At 28.7% G+C, this 13,517-nt stretch overlaps 1 long non-coding RNA gene across 2 annotated transcripts; it reads left to right on the forward strand.

Moving 5' to 3' along the window:
• The first annotated feature begins 2,807 nt into the window (after positions 1-2,807).
• LOC126717277 (uncharacterized) lies at positions 2,808-4,975 on the forward strand. Of its 2 annotated transcripts, XR_007652494.1 has the most exons (5): positions 2,808-3,009; positions 3,108-3,228; positions 3,332-3,562; positions 3,640-3,754; positions 4,778-4,975. It is a non-coding gene; the product is annotated as an uncharacterized LOC126717277 (long non-coding RNA). The 2 variants fall into 2 exon arrangements; XR_007652493.1 differs by lacking the exon at positions 3,332-3,562 and having other exon boundaries at positions 3,108-3,275; positions 4,778-4,968.
• Positions 4,976-13,517: the final 8,542 nt, after the last annotated feature.

Genomic DNA, 13,517 nt, shown 5'->3' on the forward strand with positions numbered 1-13,517 from the left:
ATATAATCACATTTTCCCTTCCCTTAAAATATTGATAATAATTAAGTGTAAGAGGAATAGGTTTTTTTTTTTTTTTTTTTTGGGAGCCAGAGCAATATATTCGGTTGTTAAATTGACACAATTTGACAGTGTTAGTGTATAACGTTTTTTTTAGAGAACACGTTTAAAAAAAAAAAAAGTATATATTAGTGAAAGTCTTGTGTGTTGCAAAGCTTTAGTCATAAATTTTCTTCATAAATTTTTTTGATAAATAATAACTAAATGAGTTATTATTACATAATTTTAAAACTTGTTTCTAACTAAATAAATTATTATTATAATGTAAAATGCATAATTTTGTATATTTATCCTTATATAATTTCTCTAATTAAAAAGATTAATAAAAACTTTTCTTAATTGTTTTTTTTTTATATTTCCTTATTTATTAATGAGGAAAGTGATATGAACTCAAGTAGTTAAATCTTTTCTAATACTCACATAAATTAGGTTATCCTAAAATAAATAATTCCAAACTTAATATTAAAAACTCAATTGTATTTGTACACTAAAAAGAAATTTCATTTTTAAGTCTTATTTTGATATTTAAATCATCTGTTTTAGTGTTGATCTTATTCAAATAGTTAATACCCTAACTTATACAACTTGAGTAATGTTTCTAATTATCTTGTGCTTTTAAGAACACATTTATTAATATTACACATGAAAAATAATAAATTTAAGAATTAAAACATTCAAAAGCAAAATTAAGCCAAAATCTCAATTCATTAATGAAAAGCAATCCAAATTTCCAAACTTTTTGTAAAAAAATGTAAAAGAAGTTAAGTAAAGATAGACTTACATAGGGTTTTGAATTGGTGGATCCAATTAAGCCAAATATTATCTATGATCTAAAAGGATATAGGAGGAAATATTATCTATGATCTAAAAGGATATAGGAGGAATTTTAAACTGAATTTAGTTAGCCTTTCGAAGAAATACAGTCATGAAAAAGTTCGCAGAAACCTTAAATTATATGATCTAAAAGGATATGGGATGAATTCCGCATACTATAAAATTAATACAAAACACAAAAAGAATTTTAAAATATAAAAATATATAAAGATTGATAAAGTCTCAACAATCAATAAGTAAAATTAACTTGAAATTAAATTGTACTACAACACGTGAAAGACATGTTTTGAACCAAATTTTTCGTAGTGATAGTTGATTGAAAAAATAAAAACACTTACAAACTAAATACATAGAATAACCAAAACCTAAAACACACAAAATAGTTCAAAAGTTGAGAATTCAAAAATAAAAAATAAAAAAACTTACCTAAGAGAAACCAAGAACTTAAATGGGTGTCTCTTGTTTGCAAATTTAGAAACAAAGAACAATAAGTGAAATGAATTTATTTAATCAAAACTATCACATACAAATACCTTTGCGTAAGTTGCAACTTGAAAAAAACAAAAACTTTGGGTGCAAGAAGGATTTTATGGAAAGACCATTGGTGAATATATATAAGTTTTGAAATTTTAATAACAGATTTTTAGTTGGAGTAGGATTTAAATTTCTAAAATTTAGATGCATGTTGCATGTTTTGTTAAAACACTTATTGTTTTATCTAATTAAAGAAATTGATAAGAACAAATATATTGTTTTCCCTATCAACTGAAACTTAAATGTTGGTTGCAAGTTTTGTTAAAACATTTATTGTTATTTTATCTAAAAAAAATTGATAAGAACAAATAAGTTTTAAGTTGTTGTCTCTGTCAATTGAAATTTATATGCATGTTGCATGTTTTGTTAAAATATTTATTATTATTTTACCCATATAAGAAAAAATAAAAAATAAGTTGTTGTCTCTATCTTAAAAAAAAAAAATGTTTGTATCCAAAATAATGTTGTGATTTGGTAAAGCCACTTGGTGCAACCACAATTTAGAAAAAATTTCCGCGATTTGGTGAACCCACTTGACGCCACCACAGCTTTTAAGCCTAACTTTTATTATATAGTATATGATATGATATGACTAACATTCTTTTGAAGCTTTATGGTATATATATTATGGAATTATTAAAATTTTATTTATTATTATAAAATAAATGACTTGGTATCACAAAAGAAATAAATGATTTGGGGTTTATGAGATTATCAATGATTTAAATTAATGTGTGCATCTTTAGTATTTTTAATGAAGACATCCAGGATTCAAATCAAATTATTAAATTATGAAAAAAAAAAAAAAAAACCAAAGGTATTGATAATTAACATTTGTTTAATATAGATAATATGACAAAATTCTATTTAAAATTTGTGTGACCATAAAGCAATGGAGGATTCTAATACGTCAAATGAAAAATAACAAAAATACCATCGCACACCCTTCGTGCGATAGTCACTCCACAAGTATAAGTGCTTGTGGAGTGTGGAGTGTGGAGAGTAAAGACCGGGGTCTCAAGGAGGGAGTTTCACACACATATACATAGATTAGGCTAGAGTAGAATTCAATCTTGTATAAAAAAATAATCTATATATATATATATATATATATAATTGCAGAAGCTGAGAGAAAATGAGTTCCTAGAATTAAGGAGGTAACGACAAATAGGAAAAGTCCTTACTTAAAATTCAAACATGTGTAACTTTAAAAAGTGATACATTATATTGTTTGGTATCTCTATAACACCGTTTAAGAGTAAAAAATTATAATTTTTTCATTACGTTAAATACTGTTTGGAGCGCTCTTGGTATAAAAGAAAACTAACCGCTTAAAAAAAAAAAAAAAAAAAAAAAAAAAAAAAAAAAAAAAAAAAAAGATTGCTACACGGAGAAAGGAGAAAGAGAGACCAAGAGAAAAGAGAGACAGAGAAATAGAGAGGCAAAGAACGGAGGAGAGAGAGATCGAGAGATCAAAAACTGCAGTTTGCAATCAAGAATGAAAAGATGTCTCTCACTTCCTGTCAGATTTTCTGCCATCACCGTAAGTCTCCACTCGCTACCCGACCATCGGAATCGCTACTGGTAAGTTCTGTTTTAAATTTAAAAATTTAGGGTTTTGGGTTTTTATTTGGAGAATCAATTGGGTGTTAATTATGATTTAGATTGGTATTTTGGGTCAGATTTGGTTTTGATTAAGGGATACGAAGATAGAGGAACCAAGCAGAGTTCGTAGCGATACAGAGAAAGGGAAGGAGACAAAAAAAATTTGCGGCATAGTGGAGATTTAACTGAAACTGAAAGGTCAAGAAGGATTGCCCAAATTTTCTTTTGTTGGATTTATATTTTGGGTCAGAATCCAATCCTACTTTTAATTTTGATTTTAGGTTTTTGAATGTTTTGGTAGATATTTAGATTCCAAAAATAGCGATTGATAGAGATCATAAGGCAGAGAGAGACATTTGAGGACTGCCATTACCGCCATTCTGGCCTTCCACAATCATCCGGTCTCTTGCTGACTTGCTATCAATAAGTTTCGATTTTGTAAAACATTTTTTACTTTTTGGGAAAGAAATTGGCTTTAAATATTATTTAGGCTTGGGATTGTTTTTGCTATACGTATTTGGCTGAGATTAAGGTATTTTGATTATTTTGGTTTGATTTTTTTTTGCTTAAACCTTATGACTAACAACCTTTTGCTGTTTACATATAAAGAAACCGAAACATTTAGAATCAACATTAAGAGAAAGTTGGTAACTGTAAGTCACGCACAAAGACGAAGAGATGGACAACGAGAAAGAGGAAACAGAGTATTCCCACCCATCGGAAGGTAAAGCTTTTAAATAAAAATAACAAATTCGGCTTTAAAGTCTAGAATTTGGGTTGGAATCCGTTTGAACTAAAGTCTTTTGGTTAGAATCAAATAGTTTCTTTAAGAGATTTATTTTATTTTGGGTATTTGTGTTAGATTTAATTTTGTTTAGGGTATTTGTTTTTATAAAACATCAATTGACTCAAATTAAACTTCGCTTTTAAGATAATGTGGTGTTGAAGAACTCACGTGGCTAACATATTTTATTCTTTACAAATTCTTATCACAATTTTAAAAAAATCATGTGAGTTGCATGTTTTGTTCATTAAGAATGATACTGCAATCCCATGGTTTTTCCTATATTTGCTAGGGATTGACAAGCGATATTTTAATTAGTTCATGTATGTGATTTGTACAGTGTATATTAGGTTATAGTACCTTGGTATCTACAGAAAGGAATAGCTCATGAGATTAATGTTCATAGTTTTCCTACTTTTTTTTTTTTTTACTTATTTTATCTTTATGTTTATTGCCTAAATGGTTTCCTTCTTTTGTTGCTGCCAAACTCACATGAAGAAACCATGTTTGAATGAGACATCTATAACTGATGAATTTTTACCCTGCCAATCCTGTTTTGAATGTACCTATTATATGATTTATATCATTATCATATAAAATATGAGTCGGGTGGGGGGTTAAATTGTGCTACTTCTTCTTTGCTAATTATAAGTTTATACCACATGCATGTTTGAGTCTAGGAAAATCCTTATCCTTTGTTCTGTGTTTTAGGACTATGCATGATTTGTTGTTCTGTTTGAATTTTTTATTAGTTTTTTTTTTTTTTTTTTTTTTTTTTTTTTTTATATAGGGAAGAGACGAATTTTTTATTAGTTATGTACACAATGCAAGTTAATTTAATTTCTTTGTTTGACTTGATTTCATGTGTGATAATTCAAATCCTCAGACCCACCTTATTAACCAATATTATTGACAAAGTTATATTATAATGAAAGTTTTTTGTTATGTTCTATAATTTCACAGCTTTAACACAAGAGTTCCTTTTCTCCCCCTACTTGGATCAAGCCGCATTGGTTTTTGGTGGACTTAGGAAGAATTTTGCAGGGGTGGGTCATTTGAATTAAGCATATAATACAAGTCTGAACATTGTTTATGTTGTTTTAGAAGATTCTTTTTAATTTTAAAATTTTAAATTTATTTACTTTAAAACTTAGTTTTTTCCGTTATTCTATCCTTGGTGATATTGTAAATAAATAAATAAATGTTGTAAGAATTACTGTTCTTTAGATAGTATAACTATAATTGAGATACAAAATTTTAGTTGTTCGATAAAATAGAATGGATTTACTACATTACATGAATGAGTACTTTATTGTATTTTTATGTCAAGTTGATGGTATTTTAAATATGTAAAATATTTCCGCGCATTGCGCGGGTTAAATGCTAGTAATAATAATAACAAAAATATACTCCCTGATTTGAACTTTTTTTTTTTTTTTTTTTTTTTTGAGGGGGTCCCTGATTTGAACTTTGGAAGGAAAAAGAGACAAAGTCGACATAAATCAAATATTTTGTTAGACTATTATATAGTATTATTACCCTTGATAAGATTTGAGGAGTTTTTAAGATCTTGCATTTAGTACTTTTCTCCTTTACTTAAAAAATTTTTGATTCATCAAAAAAAAAAATTTTGACGAGACTTTATTTAATAAATTAATTAGCAAAAGATCAGGGATGGAACCAGGATTTGAACATAGGGGGGCAAAGCATGAACCAAAAAAATTTCAAGTGATATGGTCTATTAAAAAAAAAAAAATCATGGTAGACAAAACAATTGCACTTTATTACCATAAATATTTAAGTCAAGAAGGAAATAATATGAACAAAAAATGTTGAAAGTTATAATATGATATTCTAACCTTTTCGAAGAAGAATAATAAAAAAAGAAGAGGACTTCGGATCTCCAGATTTTGGGTAATTTGAATTGATATGTTAATTTTATCACATTGACCAACTCAAAAATATGATAAACCCATACTTTTGGATGCAACTGAAAATCACACTAATGAAGTTTTCAAAACTTTGTTTGAGGATTTTAAAAAATTGGGATATTAATATTAAGAGTTGGCAATGCTACATTATCAATATTGGCTTCTAAAAGAATTTTGCATTTTATTTTTTGAAAAAAATTTAAATATTGTAATTGACTTTTTTATAATTTATAAATCAATTAAAAAGTCATATAAATTATTGTCACCCCCTAAGGGAATTTTTTTTTCTATGAGATTTTTTTGGTTATGAATTATTGAATTATAATATTGATAATTTGTGAATTTTTTATTGTGTTGTCTTTGGACAATTGGACCAATCCAAAAATTTGAGGGGCCAACTATAAAACCAATATACTACTTAAAAGTTTTCAAAGAAAGCGCCCCCCCCCCCCCCCCCCTAGTGGGTCCGTCTCTGCAAAAGATATCATTATTTCAAATGTATGTTTGTGATGGTGACACAGGCCGACAGCAAATTAATTTGCTTTTTTGACTTAGTAAAATAAGATGGAAAAAAAAAAAATACAATTGCACCTAAAAAACGGAAGTTTCAAGAAATACTACGTAAACAAGCTTTTAATATAAACTTAAACAAACGATTTTATAATTTATTATATTTATGAGATCAGTCTTATGTTAGGATTGTGATACGAAAAATGCTAGAATTACATGCTATTTTACAAACTATTGATATAATGAGTGGTTATTAGTAAGTGAAATAGTGATTTTAATGGTAGACCCAAATAAAAATCAATAATAATTAATCACAATAAAATTTTATAAAAAAATTGTAAAATAATTTGTTACTGCAGTATCACTCGTAATATCCAGTACCAAATTTTTATTTATTTTCATCTGTTATTCCAATTAATTACCGCCAATACTTTTTAATATACAACCACGAGCTTTACACCTTTTGTTAAATAAATGAACAGTTTTTCAAAAGCACGTTTTTAATTAATTAAACTAAGTCTTTTTATATTATTATTACAATAGTACATACAAAAGAAAAATAAATTTACCTAATCTAAGTTAGATTAACATAGTTTCTAAAAAAAAAAAAAAGTTAGATTAACATATAGACCGATCATCAGAGTCCCTCACCTAGAGGCCGCCTACCCCAATCAGTGCAACAACCTCATCAGTCATCACCCAGCAACCATCCAGTGGAGTAATTATCCTGCAGTCAACGTTGCTGCTCATGTTAAGAGTAAGGCCAGCACCATGCTAATTTTCACAACTTTGCCACATAGAGAGTTGTAAGTTATGGAAATAAAATAGGAGATTATGTGGATCCATGATTTCACTACTTACAAGTCATCACGTGATAAAATTGTGAAAATTGGTGTTATGCTAAACTTACTCTCCTGTTAAATCCTTTTAGAATATTGTTGAATTTGTCTCAAATTTATTATGATTGGTGTACCATAAAAATGATATATATATATATATATATATGTATGTATATATATAGGGTCATGTTAACTAGTGTTTTTAGGGCATTGATTAACAATCCATTTTAGAAAAGTTTTAATACTATTTTCATGGGAAATAAAAAAACTATCAAAACATTAATTGTTTTTTTTTCTTTTCTCATAAAAACTTTATTTAAATTGATTATTAACTAATGCCCTAAGCATTTCTCATATATATATATATATATATATATATATGATGACTTTTGGTATAAAAGAAAAGGGGGGAAAAAATAGGTTGACTGTGCACTCTTTCCACGACCTCCAAAAGGATTCCTTAAGCCAATAACCATAAACTATTTCACACCCAAAAAAAAAAAAAAAAAAAAATTGAGTTCAACTAATTGTCATTGAGAAGCTATTTCTCTTTACAACTTAATGTTTTAATTGGGTGCAGCTTACGTCTAGTGTCCTGTAATACTAGATCCATTGTGATCATGACACGTAGTGGCAGTGCTACCTTATGGCCAGGGTGGTCCCAGGACCATTTTGACCTGGGAAAAAAAAATTTATATATGATAATTTAAAACTTTATATTTATTTACTTAAAAAAAAAAAATTTGAGATTACCTTGAATTTTTTTTTATGCCAATAAAATTAAATTTTGGTCCATTATTTGAGCAACTTAATAATACATTGGGTTCTTTCAAACAAAAAGGAAAAACTCAAAAAAAAAAAATTTGAACTAAAATTTGGAAAAAAAAAAATTATAACAAAACTACTACAGGCTATATAGTGGCTTGATTCCTTCAACTAAGCACACTGCCCAATACAACACAATTTTCAACATTTTATTATTTTTTATTACAGTATTATTTTTCCTCACCAGACATATATTACTTACTTCTCATTTTTAATTATTTTTTCTTATTTATTCTTAACCAGACACAACTTTTGTCTCCTTGATGTTTACACTTCATACTTTTAAATTTTATCACATCTTCATCTACACTTTTATATTTACGTTCTGCCTTCCTCCTTGTTCGTAACTTTTGTGTCTTCTACCAGTATCAATGTGGCAGTGCCTCTTCTCAAGTTTTAAGTCTCAAATTTCTCAATACGATTTTTTTTTTTAGCTGTACAGGTACCTTTGTTCATTTCTTTTCTTTCTTTTTATTTTCTTTTTTTTCCTTTTGAGGTTTTTTTGTTTACAGAATGCAAATTTGTTTTGGTTTTACGAACTTTTTTTTTTAAGCACAAACTTCATACCGGCCAAATCTTGAATTTTGGCCTATATTTACTGAAACACCCGAAATTTTTTCCAAAGTGGAATAGGGTGGGTTACTATTCTGATTTGTTTACCGGCATGGTATTTTTCAGCCGTTATGGTCGGAACGGAATGGAAGTAATAACATTGAATCAAACCTAATTACCTAAAGGCTAAATAGAGATAAGATTGTGTAATTTATGCTTCCTAAGAAACACCCTAAACAAAATTCCTGGAGCCGCCACTGATAACATGTGTCCAAAAATGGACACGTGTTATGATTGCAGCGGGTCCAGTGCTCTGGAGGCACTGGACATAATCCACGCTCATTTTAATTTTTGTAAAATAGTCTCTTATATAGTTAATTATATTATTAAGTGAATTTGTAATAAGACCTTTAATAAATTAGATTATATTTTTTTATTCTTTAAATTTTATTTTATTCTTGTCATATTATAATTTTTTTTTGAAGGTAGTGTTTATTCTAGAAAACATCAATCTAGCTATAAAATAAATTAAAAAAATAAAAATAAAAAAACTTGTGAGAGAAAGAGAGAGAGATATTAATTGGCTTTCAAATATAATATTTTTGTTGCTAGCAATTTAAAAAATATCGTAAATATTCAAATGAAAATCTCACAATATATTTATCAAAAATTGTTAGAAAAAAATGAAATAACACAACATGAAAATAATAAAGAAAATGCTAAAATGCAAAACTGACTCTCTAAGTTTCTTCAAATTTCATTTCAGTCCTCTAACTTTACTTTTATTCATTTCAGTCCTTTAAGTTTCAAATTTATTCAATTAAGGTCTTTCCGTCAACTTTTGTTAAAAAAATTTCCAAAAAAAAAAATTTTGGAAAATATTTTTCAATCATTAATTGAAAATTTTAATTTAAGAATTTTGAAAAAAATTTTAAAAAATTTGAAAAATTAACCACAACATATAAGAAAAGTTTATGGAATTAATTGAATAACTTGAAAGTTAAAAGACTAAAATCAATGAAAGCAAAATTAGAGGACTGAAATGAAATTTTAAGAAACGTCTAGAATCAATTTTGCATTTTAGCCTAAAAAAAAATTCTAATAATGAGTGTCTACTGTCTAGCGAGCGTCTTGTTGTAGAATTAGACAAGTTATTATATGTCTAGCGGTAAGATGAAATGTGATGAATTCATCCTGCATAAGTTAGCACTGAAACTATATATTTTCAGCAATTATAAATATAAGAATCCTATACTAGAAGGTTAATAAATTATGTGAGCTCGACAATGACCAAAAAAAAAAAAATGATTCCAGTGATAATAAGATTGTAAACCAAGATAAAAGTTCCCATGATGTCTTTGGATTAATTAAAAGAGGGAAATTTGGTGTGTGATGAAGGGAGAAAGTGTACGTGTAGCCATGTGTTGAAGAAGCTTCGTCAAACTTTCCATCTAAGTACATTAGATGACTTTCCAATGCTTTTTTATTCTTAGTGTCATTGGTATAATGTTAAACTTTCTTGGAAGAGTATTGAATTTCTTTGGAGTGTTATGGATTGGAGATAATTATGAGAAAGCATGATGATTAGAGGTTGTGGCTGCTAGATAGATTGTTCTTGTTGTGATATAAGGTGTTGTGTTATGTACTTATGTTTATATGATTTTAGGGTGATACTTCTCTTTAATTCAATTCTTGGAAGAGGAAGATCTGAGAATAAACAGAATGGGAGAGGTCTAGAGAGGGGTCTAATCATTGGGCAAAGAGTCTTGACCTCTCTCCTAGTCCTTATGCTACAAGAATGGTAAGGAACCTAGACTTCTGGACTAGTGAATGACTAGTCATTTTGTGGGCATTAAATTTCTAATTAAGTTTTGGGGAAAGAATAATGCATAGTCTCATCATTCTAAGAGATATCAAATAAGGGTATACTGGCCAAACATTGCTTGCCAAGGTTCAAATTGAAGAATACATGCCATGGTTAAAGTTGATTTGTCAAACTTTGAACCGTTAAGGCTTTACTATATAGAAATATTTAACATTTTAATAATTAGCCCTCAAAAATGGGACTTGGCCCCCTCAATTATTTGAGTTAGTTCAATAATGTTATTAAAAAAAATTGTCCAATTTATCTAGTAGTTATAGAGAACATATTGTTTCTCAAATTCATTTTTTATGGTAAAATGTGTTCTCGTATTTTTTAAAGTTTTGGATCATTTATGTCTTTGAACACTTTATTAATTCAATTGAAATTTTTTTACTCACAACAGTAGACAATTTGGTAACTTATATTGAAAATGAAAATTGTAAAGATTTCACTATGGAAGATGGTGAAAGATTAATTTAATTCTATGAAACATTTAATTTTAAGGATTCATTATGAAAAATACTAATTTTTTGTGTGTGTATAGAGACGTGTCTGTGTATGTGTATAAAAGTTTGTATAGACTAATAAATTAGCAACACAAATCGGCCCCCTCAAACAAAAATTTCTGGCTCCGCCCCTGACAACATATTCCTTAGTTTTCGGTTTTCCCCATTAAAACTCATGAGCCCTCATTAGATGAAGTCTTGTAATGATTCTTCACTTCGATGAGTCACGTGTAAGCAGAAAGTTGTAGATGTCTTCAGCTTTTGTGAAGTTTTAGCCATAGCTTCTTCATGCTTGGCTCTGAAACTGCGCAAATGGGCTATTTACTTTTCCCCCAAAATGTGCTGATAGATAAACAAAGTTGGTTCCTCTTGTTAGTCCCCCACACATGCTCAACGGATGGATTTTCTCCTCTTGCTTCTTAGTTCTTAGGCATGAATCCTTGGACCTCCTTTTTATTTAAATGGGTCCTATGCTTGGGTCATTCAAGAGATATGCATGGGCTTCACAAGTGAATTTAACTTGCCCATTTTGTGTAAGCGTGGGCTCTTATTGGGGAGTCCACCATGTAGTCATGAAAAGGATGAAGTGGGCCCTTAGCCTTGATTTCATCATTTAAAAAAAAAGACATTGACTTCAAGCCCAATCCATATGGTAAGAGAAATACAAGCCATGAGTCTAAGTAATGAAGTGGCAGATTTGGACTTTGGACCCATCCCATGAAGTAGGAAGATTCGAACTTTGAAGCCATTTGGTAAAGTGTTGAAAAATTTGACCTTGAACCCATTCTATGAAATACCAAAGATTAACGCTTTGGGTCAATTTTATTAGGTGAGAAATAGTAATAGGCCACGAATCCAATTTATGATGTAGAGAATATAAAGACTTTTATGCCCAATTAGTGAAGTTGAGAAATAATATAGGCTTTTGAAAACGATGTTAATTGTGGGCCTGTTCCCTGAAGCTAAAGATATTTATGGCCATGAACCCGATCCAAAAATATGTGAATTCTGGACAAGAAAACCTAATCCGTGTAGTTGGATACAATTCGGCCCTTTTTGGGTTTTAAAGAAATTTGAACCCAAAACCTATTATTTTTTGCTTGTGTAAAATAATGTTAAAAAAGTCATTAACAATGTTCAAACGTGTAATATAAAAATTCTTATTATATCACACCCTTTTTTTTTTTTTTTTTTTTTTTGTGATTGGAAAATGTAGTAATCCAAAATTATAATAAATGCTCTAAATTAACTCTTACACGTAAGCCATGTATCAGTATGTCCCACGTAAGTAAGGGTATTTTTTTTTTATGGATAATTAAGGGCACTTTAGTAAAGAAGAGATTAAAAAAGTTTTAACGTAAAACAACAATATTTTTCTTTTCAAACTTCGGCGCCTCTTTGCATATTTGTTTGACATTATATTTATATCCGGTAAAGTAAGAAATTAAATGTACATTCAAATCCTTTAAATCATCACCTCCACAACTCTCAACTTCTAAACTCACTAAGCCACTTCTTCTCTCTCTTACACTTACACACAGACACATAAAGTTACAAACAGACACATTATTTTCTCATCCAAATTAACCAAAATGGCATGGTTTTTTTTTTTTAAGTGTGTGAAATGAGTACGAAAAATTTAATCTAATTTTAACTATAAATGATTTTGTGAAATAAATTAAACATTTTCTAAATTATATTTCCATCATATTGATCTAACAAATCATAACCTAAATTTAAATATATTCTCAAAACTTCTACCTAAAATAATAATTTAATAATTTTAAGAAGTGTAACTTATTTCTCCTATTTACTAAAAATTTATTACAATTCTTACATGTGATTAATTTGTTCAAAATTAGTTCACTTTAATGAGGTTTTAAAACACCCTATTTGTGACAAAGAAAAATGTATTGATTATTGTGTATGTATGCGCAATGATCACTATAAATTTAATTTAATTTAATTTTATGTAGAAATAAGTTCGCAAAATACATCGATGGTGAATACCGATGACATAGAACGTCGTCGAGAACGATGGAGATATTATGCTCGCTTGAGAAGACAACGAGAAGACAATGAAAGCAGAAATATTCGATTGGCAAGACGTTGTGCTAATTACTCAAGACAAAGACAACAAACTTTGGGTGGTGATCACATTTTAGTGGGAGGCCCAACAAATTCAAATGAAGAAGATGTTGTACATTCTAATTCAACATCAACAAACCCATCACTAATACCACCTAATCACGAGGATGGACTAAGTCGTTAGCTTACCCATATCCGTAACCTGGCACGCAATATGCCAGTTGAGCATAGGGCTATGCAAGAAGTCAGTGGTGAGATTCATTGCTTGGAATCTTATTATTTTGAGAAAATCCATAGTTTCTGGCATGTTAGTTGTATGTCAATGTATACAAAGATACTAAGTCAATGTTTATAATATTAAATTTAGGTCTCCCTCCAACCTATCCAACTATAATGGCAAATGACTTTGAGGCTGGACCAAGTCATATAAATTCTAATGTTAATACTGGTAAGTGTTATATAATATATCGATAAAGCTTTAACCATATTTTTTTAATATATAATTACACCAATTGAGCATTTTATATAAATAAATTGCAGTTACAGAAAGAATTGAAGGAGTTGAAAATATAGTTGAGCAAAACCAAG

Source organism: Quercus robur, chromosome 3 (assembly GCF_932294415.1).
Source record: "Quercus robur chromosome 3, dhQueRobu3.1, whole genome shotgun sequence".
NCBI lineage: Eukaryota > Viridiplantae > Streptophyta > Magnoliopsida > Fagales > Fagaceae > Quercus > Quercus robur.